Source organism: Otolemur garnettii, unplaced genomic scaffold, assembly GCF_000181295.1.
Source record: "Otolemur garnettii isolate 467f Iridium unplaced genomic scaffold, OtoGar3 scaffold00001, whole genome shotgun sequence".
NCBI lineage: Eukaryota > Metazoa > Chordata > Mammalia > Primates > Galagidae > Otolemur > Otolemur garnettii.
Window position 1 is genome coordinate 4,191,011 of NW_003852396.1, and position 5,955 is coordinate 4,196,965.

The window sequence follows — 5,955 nt, forward strand, 5'->3', positions numbered from 1 at the left end:
GACAGAGACTACGAGTATTATTTTAAAGATTACAACTCTGGAATTTGAGATATTTGTTTGGCAAAGAAGTGATTGTGTCCAGACAATTGTGTGTGTGGGGGTGATGAGTGCGCGTCTTGCTCTATTTATAAATAATCTACCTCTACATCTGTATGTAATTATTTAAAATGAGGTCAATGCCTGAATAGTACTTGCAATCATGAAACAGGATAATATATCACAAAAAGCTGTGCAGTTAAAGAAGGTAGTGAATTCCAGAATACATTTCAGATTTTAAAATGATTCCTATATTGAGACACACACACACACACACACAGAGAGAATGAATTGGCAGCCAGCACAATAGCATGAAATCTCTGGAAGTTTCTGTCTTAGAAGATTAAAATTTTAGGAGATACAGAAGATTCCATAATCTATGGAATTATTTTCATCAAAAATGATATGGTAGCTTATGTAAAATAAAATAGTTCATAAACAACTTGTTATCTCCGAAGATAATGTAAGTTATACAATTTACTACATGGCAATATTATGAGAAGGAAATACTTGTGAATGTTAACAATGATTTAATATTTTCCTTTTAGCTGACACATAATAACTGTCCATATTTGTGTGATACAGGTTGATATTTTGATATAAGTGTATGTATATATAATGTGTAATGATTCAGTCAAGGTAATTAGCATATCCGTCACCTCAAACTTTTAATTTTCCTTTGTGTTGTGAACATTCACCATCTTCTCTTCTAGTTTTCTAAAGTGTACACCCAAAGTGCTACAGAATTTAGAACTTAGTCCTATTTATTACTGGAATTTTGCTCTTCAGTAGGTCCTTGGTCCGGGGATTTGAGGAATAAACCCACAGACCACAGACCAGCTGTAAGACAGGATTTTATTAGAAAAGAACACGGAAGAAGTAAAAGGCACCAGAGCTGCTGGCAGGGGGAGAACCAGCTGGGGAGTCTCCACATGGGCTTCTGTCTAGGGTATTAGGTCTGGAGAATTACACCTGGCCAGGACAGCGCATATAGAAACACGTTTTCATTGTTAATGAGCATTATGGACAAAGGAATTAATGCCGCCCCTCCAGCTCAGGGCAAAAGGTCCCGGTGTTCTCTTCATGAACTTGCCTAAGCCTAGGAAAAATGGGGTTCCCTGTCCAGCCTTGAATGGGGGGAACCCTGTGTCACTATTACTGGTAACTCTGTCTCTCTTAACCAGCCTTTCCCGATCTTACCCTCTGTCCTACCCTTTCCAGGCTCTAATAACCACACGTTTACAATCTATGTCTAAGAGCTCATTTTTTAGTTCTTATATATAAGGACACATGGTATTTACATTTCTGTGCCTGATTTATTTCACTGAAATAATGTCCTCCAGCCTCATCCTGATTGCAGCAAATGATGGAATTTCATTGCTTTTAAGAGCTGGATAGTTTTCCATTGTGCTTATAGATCATGAGTTCTTTCCTACCCATCTGCAAATGGAGACTGGTGAGAGTAGAAAGCATTGCAATAAACAAGGAGTAATGGATATACTTTGATATACTAATTTTCCTTCTTTTGGATACACACCCAGCAGTGAAATTGCTGGATTGTATGGTAGTTCTCTTTCTTAGGACTAATTTGCATTTCACCAACAGTGTGTAAGACTTCCGTTTCTGCAAATTCTTTCAGCATTTATTAATTTTTGTCTTTTTGGTTGTAGCCATTGTGACTGGGGTGAGAATACATCGTCTCATGGTTTCGCTTGGCATGTCTGTGATGAATAGTGTTGAACATTTTTTTCATAATACTTGATGACTGTCTCCTTTTCAGAAATAGCTGTTCATGTCCTTTGCCCATTTTTGTTGTTGTTGTTGTTGTTGCAGTTTTTGAACCTGCTACCTCCAGTATATGGGGTCGGCCATACTCCTTGAGTCACAGACACCACCCCCTTTGCCCATATTTGAATCAGTTTATTGGGGATTTTGTTTGTTTGTTTGTATTTTGTTTCTTTCCCTGCCCCAAATTGGAAAAAAAAAAGAGCTTTTTCTTGGGACACACATTAAATACACAAACACTAATGCAAGGTTATGAACAAAGAAATGTCCACGCACAATTTCTGCAGTATCTGACAACACAAGCCGCAAATAATCTGCATGAATCTCATAGGCTGCAGTTTGGACACGCTGTCTGAAATTAGACCCTTGTCAGATAAATAGTTTGCAAATATTCTACCCAGTTCTACACATTGTCTCTTTACTTTATTAATGCCCTGGTTGTGCAGAAGCTAGTTGTATAAAGTCTTATTTGTCTATTTTTGTTTTTATTTCCTCTGCTTTGAAAATTTAGCCCTAGAATGTTTGTGTAGTGGTTTTATGGTTTCAAGATCTGTCTTCACATTTTTAATTGATTTTGGTAATATGAGGAAGGATAGGAGTTAACTTTCTCCTTATGGAGATTAACTTTTCCCAGTACCATTTATTAAAAGGGATATTATTTCCCCAATATATGTTCTTGGAATATTTGTAGAAAATCACTTGCATCTAACATATGCCTTTATTCCTGGGTTTTCTATTCAGTTTTATTGGTTTGTGTGTGTTTTTTATACAAATGCTATGCTGTTTTTATTACTACAGCTTTGTACCATATTTTGAAGTTGGGAGATGTGATGCTTTAAGCTTTGTTATTTCACTCAGGATTGCTTTCATGATCAGAGCTCCTTTGTTATTCCATACAAATTGGGGTGTTGCTTCTGCTATTTCTATGAAGAAAGACATTGGTATTTTGATAGGATTGCATTGGATAGTAGAATAGTCCTTTTGACAATATTCTACCAATTTATCAGTACAGAATATATTTTTGTGTCATCCTCAAATTTTTAGTACTGCTTTTGCTGTGCTATGTAGGTTTTTAGTGTGTTTTATTTCTATTTTCATTTTTTTAAAGAAATTTGCTTATTTCATTCTTATTCTTCATCAACACAATGGTCATGGCAAGAATTTTATTTTATGTTGAATTTTGAAGTATTTGCACCATTTCTGAAATACTTCTTGTCATTGATTTCTAGTTTTATTCCATTGTGTTTTGAAAAGATACTTGATATGGTTTTGATCTTTATATTTGTCAACATTTGTTCTGTGGCCTAACATATGTTTTGTCCTGCAGAATGTTAGGAGCACTGATGTGAAGAATGTCTGTTCTATGACTGTTAGATGAAATAGTCTATAAATATATAGTAAGTCTATTCGGTGCGTAGCGTACTGCAATTTGCCTCTGATGTTTCTTTGTTGATTTTCTATTTAATCTGTCCACTGGGGTGTTGACATTCTCACCTAACTATTTAATAGGAACGTATATATTTTTTTAGTTTTGATGATATTTGCATTCTCTCTCTCGATATATGTATGTATATATAAGATATCTTACATATAATATATAATATGCATAATAAAATATATAATAATATATATCTCTAATAAAATATATAATATATATCTTATATAATATATATAACATGTATCTTATTATTTTATGTATACCTTATTCTTCATATGTGTATGCATATATATGAATGTGTCAGGGTTGGGTGCACATCTCTCTATTATGGTTCTAGCATCTTATTGAATTAATTCATTATCATTATATATTGACCTGCTTTGTCCCTTTTTACATTTTTGACTTAACATCTGTTTTTCAGACATAAGTGTAGCTACTCCCCCATACTTTTGGTTCCCATTTTCATGAAGTATATTTTCTCAACCCTTCATTTTCAGTCTATCTCATCACAAATCGAGTGAGCTTCCTGTAGGCAGCTTACAGCTGGGTCCTGTTTTATTCTTTTCTTTAATCCATTCAGCCAGTCACTATCATCTAATTGGGACATTCAAGCCACTTCCATTCCAGGTTGTTCTTGGTAGGTGAGGACTTACTCCTGTCACTTTGTTCATTGTTCGATGATTGTTCTGTTCGTCTGTACGTCTGCTGCTTCTTTCTCCCCTCTTATTGATTAATGTTCTGGTTTTGTGGTTTCTAGAGTTAAAGGTTTGATTCCTTTCTCTTTTTCATTGGTGTATCTTCTCTACCAAAGAATTTAATACTTCTGTGCATTTTTATGTTGGTAGATATTGTCATTTTGCTTCCAGATAAAAATTTTTTATTTCTATGCTTAATTCAAAAATAGAAATATTCGTGGACTAGCACTATAAGTTGAAGAATCCATTATAAAATTTGAAAACTACAAATATTGCCTATACTAGTTAATTCAGTGACACCCATTATTTAATCATCAATTAAAACCATGATGAGGGATTACATTTTATGTGTAATAGAAATTTAGTGATAAATTCTAATGTATCTTTATGTTAATTTTTAGGACAAATAATGTATTGAAAATAACCCATAAAAGAACATCTTGCCAGCCGTTCATGTCAGTAAAAACAAAAGTGCATGACATTTTATAGTTTTGATTGGATGACATAAGTATTTTTATAATGGATTATAAAAAGTGTTTAACATTTTATCTTCCTCCTGTGGACAGAAAATTATTAAGTTTCATCAGATTTTATCATACTCTCTTATCCTAAAAAGATAAGATTATCATAAAAAGAACTTCTACAATATTTTATTGTTGAAATAACTGACTTCACTATAAACTTTTGCTTATTGTATAGATGTTCATGTTGTTTACATTTTGTTGTTTTAGCAGCTATTTTTTCCCTTCTCAGTATTGCGATCTCTTTGATATTGATAAAATAAAATTCTCAGACTAGTTAAATTTAGTAAAGAGCAAATAGTGATTATCAACTGTGGAGCTCTAGAATCAGAAGAGGTTCACAGGGCTCCATCCAGAAAAGCAGGCAGAGAATACAGCAGGAAAAGTAAGTGAGGCACAGAAATAGCTGGCTTGGTTGTGCCTTAGTGTTAGCCTGGTTTGGGGATAGCGTGATGCAGCATTTGCTAATATGGACATGGCGTTATCAGCTGGCAACCTGAGATCAGCTGACACTTACGTTGCTGTGATTCGCTGAGACTCAGCTGTTTGTCACATGAATATATTCTTAAGTTAGGTTGCAGTTTGTTTTCGTACTAAATTGGATTTTGATTTGCTATATAGGGATTCAAAGTAAAGAGGCAACCGTAAGCCATGTAATTTAATTTGTTAATATCTATTATCTATGTAACCTTGTTTATTTCTTTGAAATTTCTGCTATTCTTTCTCTTCATTCTGAAAAAAAATGAATGAGATCCAAAACTATTAAATAATGAAATGGTATGTATGCATGAAAATATCTAGTATAAAGTTATGTTAAAAAATAACTTTCTTCCTCTCTGCTGCTTCTACCCTCAATTTGAAAACATAGAAAAGACAGGTCAAAGTAATTGTATAGTGTGATTTTAGAATGGCTAAGTTATACCGTACTTTCTTTCTCTCTCTCTTTTTTTGTTTTTATTAAGTCACATACATGTAGATCATGAATACATGTGGGGTACAATGTGTTGATTTTTTTTTATACAATCTGACGTGGTTACATCAAACCAGTCAACATAGCTTTGGCTTCATTTACTTGATTATTGTGTTAAGACCTTTATGTTCTACACTTGACAGATTTGACTTGTGCCCTTGCAATATGTTCCATGGGTGTGGTCCCACCTTTTACCCTCCCTCTATCAAACCTCCCCTCCATTTCTCTCCTTCAGCCAATCTTGGTTCACACTGGGTAAAAAGTATGTTCACACTGGCTTGGTGCCTGGAGCTCAGTGGCTAGGGTGCCAGACACACACACCAGAGCTGGTGGGTTCAATTCCAGCCTGGGCCTGCCAAACAACAATGATAACTATAACAACAACAACAAAAAAAATAGCCGGGCATTGTGGTGGGTGCCTGTAGTCCCAACTAATTGGGAGGCTGAGGCAAGAGTTAGTCCAAGTCTTAAGTCCAAGAGTTGGAGGTTGCTGTGAGCTGTGATGTCAGA